The sequence below is a fragment of the Narcine bancroftii genome, chromosome 5 (genome assembly GCF_036971445.1).
Source record: "Narcine bancroftii isolate sNarBan1 chromosome 5, sNarBan1.hap1, whole genome shotgun sequence".
NCBI lineage: Eukaryota > Metazoa > Chordata > Chondrichthyes > Torpediniformes > Narcinidae > Narcine > Narcine bancroftii.
Genome location: NC_091473.1, coordinates 165,340,894 through 165,360,615, shown reverse-complemented (window position 1 = coordinate 165,360,615; position 19,722 = coordinate 165,340,894). Strand labels below are relative to the sequence as shown.

Sequence of the window (19,722 nt, the reverse complement as noted above, 5' to 3'; positions counted from 1 at the left end):
TCAAATTTAAAGAAGAGCCAATGTGAAGCCAAAATGAATCGATCCTTGGCAAACTTGATTTATGGAATATGCGTCCACAGTTTTTAGTGTTCCTTACAATTCCTCTTCGTAATTTACAGTTTCCTCCCACAGATGTTTCTTAAAATAACCTGAAACAAGCATTTGCTCATCTGTCTGAATCATTGTGTAATATGGCCTTGTGTCAAATTTTCTTTGGTGAAGCACCTTATTGACATTTGACTATGTTGGAGGTACAACAGAGATACAAGTTGTTACCATATCTCTCACGTTTCCAGTCAGGTATATACGCTCAGTTTACTCACATCGCCGGAAGAATTGAATAAAGGTAATACATTTGCATCATACCTACTTTAATATTTGCACAATAAACATTTTGATGCATCCCAACATAATACTTTTGCCCCAGATATTTCTATGTCTCCCATTTCTAGGTCACTTTCTGTATTAGATCCATGTGATACTTGCGTCAAAAAGGTTATGACTTCCTTCTCACAGCATTGAAAAACAATGATGTGCGTTTGAAAGCTGGCCTAATCCGGGAAAAAAGTAACATCGTTCCCATTTTCAGGACCAGTAGTGCATAGAATTGTGGTCAAGGAATTTCAGGTGTGATTTTTTTTTAAATATAAACACTTGGCTTGAAAGACATCAATAAAAGTGTATCAGCCATTTTTCAACCTCACTCATTTTTATGGTTTTCTGGTTACTCATGGACCGACCAGCTTTTATTAATCCTATTTCCCTGAAACAGTGCTATTTGAAGAGCCACTCTCAAATTCCATTCTTTGCCAGGCTGTTCAACAACACACTGCAGTCTCCCTGTTCTCTCCATAGCTCTGCTCACAGCTCCTTCTCTGCCCCTTCAACGACTTTCCTGCAATCAAAACTGACTTCCAGTTGGAGTTTGTCTACACTTAACACCCCTGTTACCTGATAGCAGGGAGAGAGCCACAGAGTTAGGGTCTTTGTGAGAGGGGCTTGCATTTCTTCAACACAAAATGTTGCCATCCATGCTGCATTTCTCTGTAATTTCATGCAGTCTGTAAGCTGCACCAAGCCGTCGTTTCTGGAGCTTCTCGACCTCATGAGCTGACTAACGCACAGCTTGTCTGCTTTGCTGTGAAGATCAGGATCATAATTAGTCTTTGTTTCCTAGCTTCAGAATCATTCAAAGCCACCAATGCTGATCTCCGAGGTTTCTCATAGTCTACCGCTCACGCGTACATTCGGAAGGCCACCCAAGCTCCATACTTAAAGAGAAGATCTGCATCTCCTTTAGCCTTCAACAATGGCTAGTCCCATTGTGGGTTTCCTCACAGTGCAGATATTCAGCAATGACACTCAATGGATATGCTCTCAAGGACGCTCTTAATCGACTACAGTTTGGCATTTAACACCATCATCCCCCTAAAAACTGGTCAGAAAACTGCAAGACCTGGGACTCAACATCCCACTGTGTAATTGGATCATGGGTTACCTTGCTGCCAGATTACAATGGGAGAGGATAGGTAAGAACATCTCCTCCGCAATCTCCATCACCATAGGGCTCTGTTCTAAGTTTCTGTAGTGTAGTGGTCATCACGTTCGCCTCACCATAGGGCTCTGTTCTTAGCCCCCCTTGCTCTACTTGCTTCACATCAATGACTTCGTGGCTCAGTACGACAACACCATCTATAAATTCGCACTCTCAAATTCCATTCTTTGCCAGGCTGTTCAACAACACACTGCACACTGTTTTCTCCATAGCTCTGCTCACAGCTCCTTCTCTGACCCTTCAACGACTTTCCTGCAATCAAAACTGACTTCCAGTTGGAGTCTATCTACACTTAACACCCCTGTTACTTGATAGCAGGGAGAGAGCAACGGTGGTGGGTCATATAAAAAGGGGCAATGAGTCAGCTTACAAAAGGGAGATTGAAAACCTGGCTAAACGGTGCACCAACAACAACCTCGCACTCGATGTTACCAAAACCAAGGAGCTGATTGTTGACTTCATGAAAGGAAAGCCAGTGGTGTACAATTCAGTGATCATTGGGAGATCAGAGGTGGATAGGGTGAGCAAATGCAAGTCTCTAGGTGTTACCATCTCAGAGGATCTTTCCTGGACCCAACACACTAATGGCATCATGAAGAAAGCACGTCAACGCCCCTACTTCCTCAGCTCAGGACTTTGTGGAGGTTTGGTTTGACACCTGAAACCCTGGCAAATTCCTGTAGAAATATGGTGGAATACAGTGTGATATGGGGACACCAATATCCCTGAGTGGAAAGCCCTGCAAAATGTAGTGGACACAGCCTATGACATCACAGGCAAAATCCCTCCCCACCATCAAGAACATTCGAAAGAGAAGCATTATATAAGGGACCATTAGCGAAAGTGACAGTAAATGGACATGTATCAAAGCAATTTAACTTAAGCAGGTCAACACGGCAGGGATGCCCACTATCACCTTTATTGTTTGCGTTAGCTATAGAACCACTAGCAGAATTGATAAGAACAGAAAATAATATAAAAGGGATAAAAATAAAAGACAAGGAATATAAAATCAGTTTATTTGCGGATGATGTTATAGTATACTTAACAGAACCAGAACTATCAATAAAAGAATTATATAAGAAATTGAAGGAATATGGAGAAGTGTCGGGTTACAAGATCAACGTAAATAAAAGTGAAGCAATGCCTATGAATAATGCGGATTTCTCAAAATTTAAGAAGGAATCACCATTTAGATGGCAAATGCAAGCAATAAGATACCTAGGTGTACAAATAAACAAAAATCTCGGCCAACTATATAAACTCAATTATTATCCACTAATGAAAAAATTACAGGACGATTTAGAGCATTGGAAAGATTTACCACTAACACTAATAGGAAGGATAAACTGTATTAAAATGAACATTTTTCCAAGGATATTATACTTATTTCAGGCATTGCCAATACAACTGACAGAGAAATTCTTCAAGGAGTTAAAGAAAATAATAAGGAAATTTTTATGGAAAGGGGGGAAACTGAGGATAGCACTAGATAAATTAACAGAATGGTATAAACAAGGAGGCTTACAACTGCCAAACTTTAAAAATTATTATAGAGCCGCACAATTAAGATACCTATCAGATTTTTATCAAACAAGGGAAAAGCCAGATTGGACTAGATTAGAATTAGATAAAATAGGGGAAAAGATACCTGAACACATATTATATAAATGGGATGAAAAATTGGTACAACATAGAAGTTCCCCAGTATTACATCATCTACTCAATATTTGGAAGAAGATTCATGTAGAAAGAAATAAAACAAATTATCAATTACCAAAACTAATATTGACGCAAAACAAGTTACTCCCTTTTACAATAGATAACCTTTCCTTTAGAGAATGGGAGAAAAAAGGGATTAAAAGAATAGAAAATTGTTTTTCAGGAAATAGATTCTTATCCTTTGAACAAATGAAAGATAAATACAATATAACTCAAGATACAGCGCTGGCATATTACCAATTGAGATCCGACTTGAAGGATAAATTAGGAAGCAGTTTGAGTTTGCCAGAGGGAAGTAACTTTGAATATGTGATTACAGATACAATGATAATCAAAAGATTTATAACAAATATGTATATTAAACTGCAAGAAAAGGAGAATGAGGAAACAAATGGTAAAACTAAACAAAAATGGGAACAAGATTTAAATATAAAGATAAAAAAGGAAACATGGGAGAAGTTATGCTCTGGAACGATGAGAAATACAATAAATACGAGGTTACGTATGATACAATATAACTGGATACATAGGCTATACATTACACCTCAAAAGTTAAATAAATGGGACCCAACACTATCTGATAGATGTTTTTGATGTAAAAAAGAAATGGGAACAACAATTCATGCAATCTGGACATGTGAGAAAGTAGAAAAATTTTGGGAAGATCTAAATCAGATATTAAATAAAATAACAGAAAACAATATACCAAAGAATCCAGAGATCTTCCTCCTAAGTAACATAAAAAACAAAGAATTTGGAATTGATTTGGAGGATGCACAAAAAAGATTTGTTAAGATAGCTCTAGCCATAGCAAAAAAATGTATTATGTCAACCTGGAAATTGGAAGATAATTTGAAAATACAACAATGGTATATAGAAATGAATAAATGTATTCCATTAGAAAAAATAACATATAGTTTAAGAAATAATATTGAAATATTCGAACAAATATGGGAGCCTTACATTAAACATAATAGCGAAAACCTACCGGGGACAATCACTACCTAAGTTAACGGAAGGAAAAGGAAATGTATTTTTATTGAATGACAACATTGTCTGACTGGTTTAATGTATCCTAGATTTTATACCTTAAATGGACGGGAGGGGGGAGGTAGGGAGGGTGGGATGGGAGAGGGTGGGGGGGGAGAAAATGGCACTGTATATGTGTGAAAAGGAAAAAGTGTGTATCATGGTTAATGGGATTTATGGTGTGAAAAATAAAAAATTTAAAAAAAAGAACATTCGAAAGAGTACCCTGCCGTCAGAGAACATCAAGGATCCACATCATCGAACACGTGCTCTGTTCTCGCTGCTACCATGAGGAAAGAGGTATAAGTGCCACAAGACTTGCACCATCAGGTTCAGGAACTGCCGCTACCCTTCCACTATCAGTCTCCTGAACAACAAATTCAATCAGGGACTCACTTAAGGACTCTTATTTTTTAAAATTTTACTGATTTTTAAAATTTTCTCTGTATTGCACACTTCATTTACATTTCTGTGTATGTTGAGTACAGCTTTTTTTGAACACTACCAATAAGTGGTAATTCTGCCTCATCCACTGCAAAAGGGATCTCAGGGTTGTATGTAATGACATGTATGTACACTGACAATAAATCTATTATGGTACGAAACCTCAAACAGAATTCCCTGGTCACTGTCTGTCAGGAATGCCCAGCCTTGGAAGGTCTCTGTGGACCCCAGGTCCTGCAGGTGCTTCTCTCGACTTATCTGGGCTTTTGGGAACACTCCCTTCCCCCATTCATGGCACAGCAATGCTCTCCATTTGATGATAGAGTGAGAGCTTGCTGATTCCATTGTATGCTCGTTCCTTTAGGTATTGGCCCTCCAGGTCACAGCTGTGAGCCACAAGGTGGATTCATGGTGCAATACGAGAGAACACAGTGAAGCTGGCACAAAGTGGCTGTAGGCAGGGAAACCCTGATAACACTGCTGCATTAGAAGATTTGAACTTCAAGAAAATACCAAAAATAGCTTTTGGATGATGAACACAATTTCAAAGCCATTAAAAAAGCAAGAGAGGAATTTTTAGTTGACATGCTGCAGATGGAGGCGTATGACAATTCATGTTACTTTATCCTGCAAAATCCTGGTGATTGCTCATTACGTAACTCCAAGATGGACCATTCTCTCATATATCAGGGACAGTGCAGCTCAAATAACAGGAAATAAGGTTCAATTGTAAAATGTTTTCAGCCATTCATTGGTGAATCATTATGGTCTACTGATTGATGAGTCCTAGCAGTTGTCTGGAAGTATAAACAGGTTGCAGTTTGTAATCTGCAAATTTAACACTTTCCCTTAATTTCCAATATTACTTGAATGTTAATTGGAAAACTCCTCACGAATAAGGCAAGTTTTATGCTTAATTAATTCTGGAATTCCAATATGCTTTCTAAAAAAAAACAGAAGTTAAATTGTTGAAGGCTCAAGAGAAATTCAAAATTGGCAGCATATTGTACGTCAAAATAACAATTCCTGTCAAATTGCTATAGCCAATTAATCAAGTGGTTCACCATTGTAAAGCCTTAAATTGATGTTGTTGGAGTCTTAAAATATGGACAGGGTCTTTATTAAGGTAAATTCGATAGCTTTAATGTGCCAAATAAATCACCATGACCACCTGCCCACTGCCCACAAAGCAGTCAGAAACCTCTCCTACCCGTGGAATAGGAGGCCTCAAATTCTCACAGACACCCCATGCACAACTTCACGTAACAGAATTGTTATTGCCCCTTCTATTTTAAATAGCATGGTACGAAGAGAATGGTAATAGGAGTGGTCATTTATCACTCTATTAACTCTAACAATGCACTTATTTTGACAGAAGCCTATGAATGATTGCTTGTTTCAGGCATTAAGCCTATTTTAATATGTAAATAGAGGTCCTTATGGCTCAGCAATCACTCTGGGTTAGAAATGTTTAGAGTAGGTAGTCCAGTGACATCCCAGAATGCTATCCCTCCAATTTTTGCCTCTGCTAGTATTGGTGGGCCAGCTGCAGTGCATCAGGAGGTTTGATTGTGGCTGCTTGACTTGCCTGCATGAGATTCGTAAAGTGGCAACGTGAAATCAGCATCACTTTGTCGTGTCAGCAGTCCATGGATGCTCCAAGTCCTGCAAAGTTCCTCCAGCATTTCTGTGTTTTCACAATCACAGCGTCTGCAAACTTTGGTGCTTCACTCCTTACATAAGTGGCCACATTTGATCCAGAGTCCCGGATCTAGGCCAGTGATTCTCAATCTTTTTCTTTCCATCCACAAGCCATTTTAAGTATTCCCTATGCCATAGGTGCTCTGTGATTAGTAAGGGATTGCTTAAGGAGGTATGTGGGTAGAAAGAAAAAGTTTGAAAATCATTGACTCGTTATGTGCACGGTTTCATAACTCCAAAGGAAATGGGTCAATGACCATTTTTTTCAAGTCAAATATTTCAGTGACAATTGGGTCTTGAGCAGTGATTCTCAACCTTCCCTACCCACTCATGTACCACCTTAAGCAATCCCTTACTAATCACAGAGCACCAATGGCATAGGGGTTACTTAAAGCAGGATGTGAGTGGAAAGAAAAAGGTTGAGAACTACTGACTATGGCCGATTACAAAAATCACTGAGCTTCAGGGAGTTTCCAAGTTGTAGAAAATTTCATTCTGCAAAATAAGAGATTCTGATTCATAATGAGGGCAGTTGTTCGAGATGAATATTGATTGAGTGATTGATAGTGGTAAGGAGGTGGTGAGGAAACCTTTTTATAGAGGCTCTATTCTCCAGCAATGATCTTAATTTAGTCATTCTTGTTCACAGGATAGGGACATTGTTGCCATGGGCACCATATATTGCCTGTTGTTAAAGCTGGTGGAATGAGGAGATGGTTGCAACTATAGATTCTATTTATTGTTACATTTGTTGCTCTCTTAAGGCACACAAAGTTGCGCGACCAATGCAGCACCACCTAAAAGAGAAACAGAAGACAGTCTCCATGGATCCGGCTGCCTCTCTTGATGCCACCGCTTCCGGTGTCCCGTAACCCCCATAGCTAAATGACCTCTTTCTCCAACAACGAATCTGACTGGGCTCAAGGCATCATCACCATCCTCAACCCCTGGTTCTCAGCAACCTCCCCCAAGCATTAGGAAGCCACTGGCGCCTGTGGGAGTCTTGCACTCCATCGCATCTTCATGAATCTTGAACCTGATCCCTGGGTTTCCAGAAGCTAGTCGCCAACAGCCTGTGGCCAAGTGCAAGGCCTTTGGCCGCCGAGCTGAAGTCTAGTCCGCTGGCAGGTTTCCCACTCTTTAGGGTCCTTTCCAAGGTTTCACCTCCTCAGTGAAGGGGAAGAGGTGGTGTGGACTTCTTCTCTGGTGTTCTGCACCAATCAACTGCTGAGTTAGAGCCCTCAACGTCTTGTCTGCCGAATGTGGATCCTACCATCTTGGATCAAGCTATCAAGGACATCAAAAGCAAAGCCTCTGTTGGCCCCATTCTACATGCAACTTAAACTGCTCTTGCTGGGTCTGCACCATCAACAGTGCTGCCATCAGAGAGGAGTCACCATCTTGTGTGTCCACACTGGCGGATCTGAAGTCAGACCAGGTCGGGCTTGCAAATTCCTTTCCATGAAGAAAGTTACCTTTCATAGTAATCTGTGGCGTCATGGTCACCATCGCTGAGACTACATTTTTATTCCAAATTTAATGTTTTAATTTAAATTCCTCAGCTGCAACTTTAGGATTCCTAATTCTGTGTCTTAGTTCAATACCGTAACTATTTGGCTAAGATAGTCAGTATAACATAAGATGGTTAATCACATTAAAAGAACAATAAATTATTTGCTTATTGGATTGAAGCACTGTGAACAACTTTTTGTCTGTTCTCTTCTCTCATCTTAACTGGTGTGTTCTCTCGCCCTGCCATCCATGTCCATCTAAGGTCTCTTGGCTGTTGACCTGCACTCCTCCCCTGCCCCTTCTTCCCTCCTCCCCTCCACCTTTACTCAGACTTCTCTTTGCTTTTTGCTCATATCTTGACAAAGGGCTCAAGTCCAAAACGTTGATGCATTTCTTTGCCTCCTAAGGATGTTTTGAGACCTGTTGAGTTTCTCTAGCACCTTTGAGTATTTACTACAATCACAGTGTCTGCAGACTTTCTTGTTTCACTCCATCTTCTCTCTTGGCATCTTTTATTTTCTGAACTATTTCTCTCTCTCTCCCCCCCCCCCCCGCCCCGATCTCCACAATCTCTCCTTGTCTATTTTGATGGTCTTTTCCAAGACGTGAATTTATTTAATTCCTAATATTGAACACCATGTGACCATGCTCTATTAACAATTTGTTTCTCTTTTTGTCATTTGATCATCTATGTTGTTGCAAATGCTTTCAGACATTCGGATAGAATGCCTGTAATTTTAAAATGTGAACTCAATTGAAGTTTTCACTGATAAACAATTAGTGGTAAACTCTGCCACATTCTATTAATCATGGCCTAGATGTTTCCATTGCTGATTCAACTCAAGTTTATCGTCATCTGATTGCCCAAGCACAACCCGACAAAGGAGCCACTCTGGTTCTTAGTGCAAAACATGCAGACATACAACCAGACATAACACACATACAGACAAACAATTTAAAGGAACTGCTCACACTTTTTTTCTTCGGCTTGGCTTCGCGGACGAAGATTTATGGAGGGGTATGTCCACGTCTGCTGCAGGCTCGTTGGTGACTGACAAGTCCGATGCGGGACAGGCAGGCACGGTTGCAAGGGAAAATTGGTTGGTTGGGGTTGGGTGTTGGGTTTTTCCTCCTTTGACTTTTGTCAGTGAGGTGGGCTCTGCGGTCTTCTTCAAAGGAGGTTGCTGCCCGCCAAACTGTGAGGCACCAAGATGCACGGTTGGAGGTGATATCAACCCACTGGCGATGGTCAATGTGGCAGGTACCAAGAGATTTCTTTAAGCAATCCTTGTACCTCTTCTTTGGTGCACCTCTGTCTCGGTGGCCAGTGGAGAGCTCGCCATAGAACACGATCTTGGGAAGGCGATGGTCCTCCATTCTGGAGATGTGACCCACTCAGCGCAGTTGGGTCTTCAGCAACATGGATTCGATGCTTGCAGACTCTGCCAGCTTGAGTACTTCGATGTTGGTGATGAAGTCATTCCAATGAATGTTGAGGATGGAGCAGACAGCGCTGATAGAAGTGTTCTAGGAGCCGAAGGTGATGCCAGTAGAGGACTCATGATTCTACTACCATCTACTACCATCAGCTCAGCCCTCACCCATTTATGCTCCATTACCACATATCTGCCCTAGCCCCCTCCGCCCCGATGGCCATAAAGGACAGGATTCCCCATGCCCTCACCCATGATGCCTTGGCGAGTCTGTTGTCTATCTCTTTGTCGATCCTTGCTTCAGATGAAATGGTGCAGCCGAGGTAGGTAAACTGGTTGACCGTTTTGAGTTCTGTGTGCCCAATGGAGATGTGGGGGGGCTGGTCGTCATGGTGGGGAGCTGGCTGATGGAGGACCTCAGTTTTCTTCAGGCTGACTTCCAGGCCAAACATTTTGGCAGTTTCCACAAAACAGGACGTCATGCGCTGGAGAGCTGGCTCAGAATGGGCAACTAAAGCAGCATCATCTGCAAAGAGTAGTTCACGGACAAGTTGCCAAGGAACTGCTCACACTAACCATCCGAGATTCTCATATTCATTACACATTTGTATATATTAATACTTGAGCCGCATTGTGTATTGTTTGGGCGCGCGCGCATGTGTGTGTGTGTGTGTCTGTGTCATGCCTGGTTGTTGTGTTTGGCACCGAGAACCAGAGAACGCTGTTTCGTCAAATTTGACTTGTGCAATCAGACAATAAACTTGACGAGGTGCAGCAGGAACTCAGCAGGCCTCGCAGTGTCCAAACAGAGGTAAAGATATATAACCAACATTTTCAGGCCTGAGCGCTTCTTGAGGATTTGAGTAAAAAGCAGACAGGTGCCTGAATTAAAAGGCTGAGATGAAGGAAAGAAAGGGCAGGGGGGATGAGTACAGACCAACAGACAAAAGGTGTTAATGTTAGGGTTGGACATGCATAGGAGGACAGCGGAAAGGTGAGAATTGATTGAGGCCATCTTTCATCACTTGGTCCATCTCTAGCAACACTCTCCCCTTTCTCAATCTTTCTGTCTCTAGAGGAGACAGACATCTTATACCCACCCATCAAATCCCACAGCTACCTCAACTACACCTTGTCACACCCTGTCCCCTGTAAGGATATATTCCTTTCTCTTAATACCTCCATCTGCTCCCAGAATGAGGTTTTCCATCAGAGCTGTCCTCCTTCAAGCAATGTGGCTTGCCCTCTACTACCATCAGCTCAGCCCTCACCCATTTATGCTCCATTACCACATATCTGCCCTAGCCCCCTCCATAAAGGACAGGATTCCCGATGTCCTCACCTACCACTCCACCAGCCAGTGCAACCAGCATCATCTGGGATTTCCACCACCTACTATGTGATGCCACCACCAGACACATCTTCCCTCACCTCCCCTCTCCACCTTCCACAAGGACTGCTCCCTATGTGACTCTCTCATCCACTCCTCCCTTCCCACCGATCGCCCCTTCAGCATCTTACCCCTGTGACTACAGGAGATCCTCCACTTGCGGCCACACCTCCTCCCTCTTAACCATTTAGGGCCCCACAGTTCTTCCAAGTAAGGTAACATTTCACTTGTGAATCTGCAGGGGCCATCCATTGCATCCGGTGATCCTGTTGTGATCTCCTTTACATCAGAGAGACTGGAAGATTGCTTTATTGAACACCTTGGCTCTCAATGTTCACACATTTCAATTCCCCACCCTATTCCCTTGCAGACAGATCTGTCCTTGGTCTCAGACTGAAACCACCCGCAAATTGGAGGGACAACACCTCATTCCGTCTGGGCACCCTCCAACAAGACGGCATTAACATCAACATCTCTGGTTTTCATTAGCGCCCCCCCCCCCCCCCCCCCCCCCCACCGAGGGTCTTGTTCTCCGCTGACCGACTGCTTCTTCCCTTTTCCACAGCATTTTAATTCAGATGCCTGCCTGTTTTTTTCCACTCATACCCGAAGAAGGGCTCAGGCCTGAAACATTGGTTATAGATCTTTGGATGCCGCGAGACCTGCTGCCTTCCTCCAGCATTTCTGTGGGGCTTTTTTTGAGAAAATGGATAAAATAAGCTGATGCTGACTGAGGGAGTTTTGTTGGGATCTTTTCAGAGGGGAGGAGGCATCAACAGAGGGAGAATGGAGCTGAGAGGAAAATATGTTGAAACTGAGGTCCATTGCTTGGTGTGACAGGGACATTGCAAAAACCTTAACGTTTGTGAAAGACAAACAAAATGAAAAAGGAGAGAGCGTTGTGGGTAAGGGAAGGATGTAGCCTAGAAAAGGTGGAGAAGACCTGGGCTCAAAAGAACAGAATAAAGAGTCCCTCTGCGTGGAGACGAGAGATAATTCATGCAAACTACAAAAATATCTGTTGATTTATGCCCTGAGTCATTGCTAGAATGAAGTGAAGTGCACAAAAGCATTGGAGAAGCTCAGCTGGTCACGTAGCATCTACAGAAAGTAAAACACAGTCGAGATTTCGGGTCTGAGCCCTTCTTCTGGACTCCCTTACAATTCATCATGTTGCCCAGAGGCCAATGCAAACAGTACTGATCAGTAACACACAAGATCCATGAATCAGCACAAGTGAGGCAGTACTGATGGTATCACTGAAATAAGCTGAGGAATGTGATGCCATTATTTCTGGATGAGACCAAACCGACAAAGGACAGAAGGAGGTCGAGTGGAGGAATGACAGCTTATGACAGTGGAACTTCATCTTAGGATGGAACTGCAATTGGAGCATAAATTGGACTGGACAATGAAGATTTTCCTTCCTGAACCCTTTTGGGTGTATTTTATGAATTGTGGTCTGCAGATCATGAAAATCATCGTAAGATTTTGTGAGGAAATACCACATAGAAAGGTTTTCTTTTCTGCAATCATGGTATCATCCATTTGTATTATCTTGTGATACAACGTGTAATATGTTTAGATTTTTAGAATTTAATGTTTAGATTCATTGCTTTCATAACATGTGAAAAGGCTATTCCACATTGCATCTGCTTTGAAGGTCACTTTCAAGAATCAGCCATTCCTGATCGTCTCCTGTTCTAATGCATTCAGTGGATGTGCTGGGTTATTTTGTGATGAGACATCCCAGATTATGGCAGACTATTTCATAGATGAAACAATAGAGACCTGATGAGCACGATAACACAACAGTGAGCTTAGAGTCATATGACATAGAAACCAGCTCTTCATCCTGCCAAAGTCTGCATCAACCATTCACAACCAGGTTGGCCCAGGAGCGGCACAGTTAGCACAACACTGTTACAGGGCCAGAGACCCAGATTTGACAAGGGTTTCAAATCCCAGGCAGTCTGTAAGGAGTTTGCATGTTCTCCCTGTATCTGTGTGGATTTCCTCCAGGTGCTCTCACCATTCAAAATGTACTGGGGTTGTAGGTTAATTGGGTGTAATTGAGTGGCGTGGGCAGAAAGGGCCTGTTAACATGCTGTATGTCTAATTTAAAAAAAACACTAATCATACATTGATCTCATTTCAATTTTAATTTCTTATTGGCAGTGAACCCCCTTGAACATCTGTCAAATTTACAAGCCCAAAACATGAATTTAATAGAAAAGGACTTGGATTAGGAATTTATTGAATAAAAAAATAAAACTGGTTAAAGGAAAAAATCTACCAAAGGAACATTCTTTGTCTGCTAGCAATCCATGCAATTCAGTGAGTCAGAGGTCCTGAGAATCACAAGGTGCTCGTCATCCTCGATCAAGAACATGCAGAGAACAACATCATCCACTGGGACAATATATTTATGTCCATCCATTAGCAAGAAAAAGCCAGTGCTGATTAAATAAAAAAAACTTCACAAATATAATTTAATGGGAAAATTATCGAGGGACATAATTCCTTTATTTTAATTTCTATGTGCTCTGTGAAAGTTGACAACAGCTGGATTTCTCATCTGGGCCCACGATTAATTTTTTTCCCCCACACGTGTTCCTCATTCAGGAACACTATTAATCACCCATTTTCATCCCTTTCCCTCTCTTGGTTCTATCCATCTACTATTGACACTTCGCTCCACCTATCCCCTACTGGTCCCGGATACTTCCCTCCCCTCTCAGATTTCTTTTCTCTTCCAATTTATTGTCAGATTACATACATGACATCACATACAACCCTGAGATTCTTTGTCCTGTGGGCCAGGCAGAATTACCACTTACTGCAAAAAAATTGTAAACAAATAAAGAAATGGAACCAAACTAATTGTGCGTATACAGAGAGAAATCAATGAAGTGCAAAAGTAAGAGTCCTTAAATGAGTCCCTTATTGAGTTTGTTGTTGAGGAGACTGATGGTAGAGGGGTAGCAGCTGTTCTGGAACCTGGTGGTACGGGTCTTGTGACACCTCAACCTCTTTCCTGATGGTAGCAGCCAAGGGTGTGCTGGGCAGTGTGCATCCTTGAAGATTGCTTCTGTTCTCTAATGACAGTAGATGTTCTCGATGGTGGGGAGGGTTTTGCCTGAGATGTCCTGGGCCATGTCCATTCCCTTTTGCAGGGCTTTTACGCTCAGGAGGATTGGGTGTACCTGTACCTCTCCTGGCAATTTCCCTCTCCACCTTCAATCCTGAAGTAAGGTCTCAAACTGAAAGGTCGACAATTCCTTCCTCTTTAGAGATGCTGCTTGAACTGCTGAGTTTGTTCTTTGCTCCAGGTTCCAGTCTCTTGTAATTCCTTTTTAATACATTGTCATGGTTTATCTGGTTTATTTTGTAGGATTATATTGCCATCCAGTGGTTAGATAGGAAGATGACATGACCAGTGGCTGCCTTTATTTCGGTAAGGTGCAGATGGATTGCCTAACTTCTCTTAATGAGGCTTTTCCCAATCCCTCATGGAATTCAGCTAAAAAAAATTATGAATTTTGATAAATGCACATGGAATTTATGCTGTGGAATTTATCTGAAAGTCCTATGCCTATCAAGAAAGCAGTTCTGTCAACAAGGCCCCAGGCCGTGGCCTTTTCTCAGAAAGGAGGTGCAGGGACCTGAAAACCAACACCTGTTATTACAAAACAGCTTCTTCATCTCTGCCCATCAGATTTCTGAGCGGACAATGAACCTATGGGCACGACTTCACTTTTTCCAAAAAATCTTGTAATCGTTATTTGGAATTTTACTAGTTATTTATGGAATTTCAATTTTAAAATATTTGATCATTTAATAATTTAATTGTTTTTTTTTGAATGGCTGAATATATCCCTCTTCAGCTTCAACATCTCATTAAGAAAAAGGTGAGATTTGGCCGGCTGTCAAAGATTTTCAGGTATTTCCTCTGTTTTAGAGGTGGACAAAGATCTGAATCTCTGCAGAGCCTTGGCAGTGAGGATATGGCCAGCATGTTTCAGAAAGTTAAAAATCAGCGGAATTACATTTTTTTTTTGAAAATGACCTTTGACTGCAAAGGTCCGAGTGCTGGTGGAATCAGATACAACAGGGACATTTAAAAGTCTCTTAGACAGGAGCATGGATGGAAGAAAAATAGAAGTAGGGGAGGTTGACATTTATATTGGCTGGCACAATATCGTAGGCCGAAGGGCCTGTACTGTGCTGTAATGTTCCATGGTATTGACTGGGATGCCCTTACTGTAAATGGGTTGGATGGTTTGGAGTTTGTTAAATATGTGCAGGATAGTTTTCTACATTAATATATAGAGGTACCAACTAGAGAAGGGGCTTGGAGGAAATGAGATGAGTCAGGTGACAGGGAGCACTTTGGGTCCAGTGATCACAATACTATTGGTTTCAAAATAATTATGGAGAAAGATAGGTCTGGACCCAGGGTTGAGATTTTTGATTGGAGAAAGGCTAATTTTGAAGCGATGAGAATGGATTTGGAAGGTGTGGATTGAGATAAACTGCTTTATGGGAAGGAATTTGCTGAACGTTTGCAGGACTGGAGAAGAGAGGAGGAGGAGTGACAAGAAGGATGACCGGCAAGAAAATATACAAGTGAACCGGTGCGGACTTGAAAGGCCAACATGGCCTGTTTCCGCTCCGTAAATGGTTATATGGTTATATGATGTAGAAGGAAAATGGAGGGCATTCAAAGGTGAAATTTTAAGGGTACAGAGACGGTATGTTCCTGTTAGGATGAAAGGAAAGGTTAAAAGTTTTAGGGAGACTTGATTTTCAAGGGTTATTGGAAACATGGTTCAGAAAAAGACAGAGGTGTACAAAAAGTATAGACAGCATTAAGTAAATGAGGTGTTAGAGGAATATAAAGAATGTAAAAAGAATCTGAAGAAGGAAATGAGAAAGGCTAAGTGGAGATAGGAGGTTGCTTTGTCAAGTCAGGTGAAAATAAATCCAAAGGGTTTTTACAGATATATTAGGAGCAAAAGGATAGTGAGGGATAAAATTGTCCCCTAGAGGATGAGAGTGGATGGCTATGCATGGAGCCAAAGGAGATGGGGGAAATTTTGAACAGTTTTTTTTCTTCAGTATTTACTAAGGAGAAGGATATTAATCTGTAAAGTAAGGGAAATAAGTAGGAAAGTTATGGAAACGATGATGATTAAAGAAGAAGAAATTCTGGTGCTTTTAAGGAAAATAAAGGTGGATAAGTCTCCATGTCCTGACAAGATATTCCCTCGGGCCTTGAGGGAGGTTAGTGTAGAAATAGTAGGGGCTTTAACGGAGATAGTTAAAATGTCTTTGGTAAAGGGAATGGTGTCGGAGGATTGGAGGGTAGCTCATGTTGTTCTATTGTTTAAAAATGGAGCTAGTAGTAAATCTGGTAATTATATACCTGTAAGTTTGATGTCAGTACCACTACTGACAAGTTAATGGAAAGTATACTTAGAGATGGTATATTCAAGTATTTGGATAGGCAGGGTTTGATTTGGAACAGTCTTCAAGGATTTGTGAGGTGAAGATCATGTTGATAAACCTTATTGAATTTTTTGAGGAGGTTACTGGGAAAGTTGATGAGGGTAAGGCAATGGATGTTGTATATATGGACTTTAGTAAGGCCTTTGATTAGATTCCTTAGGGAAGGTTAGATAGGAAGGTTCAATCATTAGGTATCAACATTGAAGTAGTAAAATGGATACAACAATGGTTGAATGGGAGATGCTAGAGAGTAGTGGTAGATAACTGTTTGTCAGATTGGGAGCCGGTGACTAGTGTTGTGCCTCAGGGTTCAGTATTGGGTCCATTACTGTTTGTCATATACATTAATGATCTGGATGATGGGGTGGTAATTTGGATTTGTAAGTATGCAGATGGTACTAAGATTGGTGGAGCTGTGGATAGTGAAGGAGGGTTTCAAAGCTTGCAGAGAGATTAAAGCGAGTTAGAAGAGTGGGCTGAAAGATGGCAGATGGAGTTAGCAAATAAATTAATTTTATACTCCTCATCTAAAACTTTCATACCTTGTATCTGTGTATTTTGTCTTATCAACTGTGCTAAAGGTTCAATCACTAATGCAAACAAAGCTGGTGATAAAGGACAACCTTGACGAGTTGATCGAGTTAACTTAAAAGATTCCAAAATCAAACCATTTGTCAATACTCTAGCTACCCCGGTTTACTATATAGAGCCCTAATCCAACCAATAAAAGAAGGACCAAACTTAAATTTCTCCAAAACTTTAAACAAAAAATTCCATTCAACTCTATCAAATGTTTTTTCTGCATCTAAAGATATCACCATCAGATGATCTAAAGATTGTTGAAATTATTAATCAAACTAATCACGTGCAAAATGTTATCTGAAGCATATCTATTCTTTATAAAACCTGTTTGATCAATATGAATCAACTTGGGTAAAAATTTAGCCAATCTATTCGCTAATATTTTAGCTATTATTTAACAACGAAATTGGTCTATATGAAGATACTTTCAAAGGATCTCTATCTTTTTAAGGAATTACTGTAATTAAAGCACTAGAACAAGACTCAGGTAAATCATAATGTTCTCCAACTTGACATAATACATCCTCAAACACTGTAGATAAATCATCATAAAAAATTTTATAAATTTCAACTGAAAATCCATCATGACCAGGCGATTTACCGTTTGGCATTTCTAGCATAGCCATTTTAATTTCCGAATCAGTAAATGGTTCATCTAACTCCTGTATATCTGCATCCTCTAATATCGGTAAATTCAACTGTGATAAAAAAAATCAATTGATCCAGTTTCCTGTTTTCCTTCAGATGTATATAACTTTTTATAAAATGAATAAAATTCATCATTAATTTCACGAGGTTTATAAGTAATAAGAGAATTCCGTCCAACAGCATTAATAGTCCACGATACCGGTTCTTTAATTGCCACACCAATACCTTATGTGCTTTCTCTCCCCATTCGTAATACCGTTGTTTAGTCCTATTAATCACACATTCAAATTGATAAGATTGAAAAGTATTGTATTTCAATTTCAGCCTAGATAATTCTATTTTCTGATCTTCTGTAGCATCTTTCTGAAATTCCTTTTCTAACTCATCGATCTGTTTCTCTAATTCAAGACTCTGATTTAATCGATTCTTTTTTATTTTAGAAGTATAACTAATTATTTGTCCTCTCAAATAGGCTTTCATAGCATCCCATAATACAACTTACTTTGAACAGAATTAAAATTTTCTTTCAAAAAAATTAATTTGTTTATCAATAAATTCCATATTTTGTAACAACATTGTATTAAATCTCCAACGATAAGCTATTTGAATTTTCTCAGAAGTTTCATATGTAAAATATAACAGAGAATGATCTGAAATCACCCTACTTTTATATTCCGTTTGTTGTATTTTCTCTTGTAAGTGTGCCGATACTAAAAAGAAGTCAATCCTTGAAAACGATTCATGTCTAGATGAATAAAAGGAAAAATCTTTCTCTGTCGGATTAATACGTCCCCAAATATCAACTAAATTAAGATCTTTCATCAACGCTTGGACCTGGATTGCCATCTTGGATTTTTTAACTTTCTTCAGAGATTTATCTAATAAAGGTTCCAAAACACAATTAAAATCACCACCAACTAAAATATTATCATTAGCTTGACCCAAACATAAAAATGCATCCGAAATAAATACTTCACCATCTGCATTTGGAGCATAAATATTAAGTAAAGTCCAAAATTCACTAAAAATCTTACAATTCAATTTAAGAATACATCCTGCCTTTTCCTCCATTGATTGTAATTCAAAAGATAAATTTTTATGTATCAAAATTGCTACACCTTTAGCTCTAGAATTAAATGAAGAAGAATATACATGCCTAACCCAGTCCCTCTTTAATTTCATGCTTTCCTTCACATTCAAATGTGTTTCTTATAAAAAGGCAATATCAATTTTCATTTTCTTAATATATGCCAAGACTCGCTTAGGTTCAATCGGACTATTTAATCCTCAAACATTAAAAGTAGCAAACCTCAACTTTGACATATTTCTTTCTTCTTCTTTCTTCTTTGGCTTGGCTTCGTGGATGAAGATTTATGGAGGGTAATAATATGTTTATATAAAAGCTCAAATTAACGTATATAGGCCCTCCAATTAAAAAAATCACAAATTAAAAACTAAAAAAAATTTAAAAAATTAAAGAAAAAAAAGAAAATATCCCCCAAAAAAACTATCAAAATGTAGTAATCTCCAAAACAAAAATTGGGTGTGGGTCACCCACCAGTGGCTGATGACTAGTAAGGAACTTAGTGCAGATCTCTCCCTCCCCAGCCAAACAGTCAGTAACATCAAAATATCATAACATAAGAAAAAATAGAATAAGAAAATTCTTCTTTTCATCCAAAAGATTCCAATCTTGAAGATCCCATTTTAGACACTTTCCATTCCCGGTTTTCCCATTTCTTCCATTTCCAGAGCTACCAAATTTTTCTTTAGGAGATAATGGTGGACTATGTCTTTGTCCTCTTATATCTGACAATGAATCAGCAAAAATCATTGCTTCACGATCAGTGTCAAAAAACCAAAATTGATAGTCTCTGTAAAACACCTTCAATACTGCAGGGTAATGAAAAGTAGACTTATAACCTTTACGCCACAAAACTTCTTTAACTGGATTGAATCGATGTCGACGTTGAATGACATCTTGTCTCAGATCAGGATAAAAAAAAAAGACTCTGCTATTCTGAATCAATAATGGGGTTTGTCGTTGTCTCGCATTTTGTACTGCAAGTCGAAGTATTGCTTCTCTATCCAAATAACTCAAACATTGAATTATTACCAGTCTCGGTGGTTGACCAGCTGAAGGTATTCTTCTTAAAGCTCTATGGGCTCTTTCCAGTGCCAATCCCCTAGAGAAA

General features: G+C 40.0%; 1 protein-coding gene across 10 annotated transcripts in view; it reads right to left on the bottom strand.

The window, feature by feature from the left end:
• LOC138764132 (protein FAM107B-like) overlaps nt 1–19,722 on the bottom strand; it is a 196,789-nt gene that overhangs the window by 156,948 nt on the left and 20,119 nt on the right. For 2 of the 10 annotated variants that reach the window (XM_069939562.1, XM_069939563.1), the window contains exon 2: nt 952–1,138. The exons of the other annotated variants lie outside the window; for them this stretch is intronic. The gene's annotated coding sequence lies outside the window, so the exon portion shown is untranslated. The remainder of the gene's footprint in view (nt 1–951; nt 1,139–19,722) is intronic. 10 annotated transcript variants of the gene reach the window in all.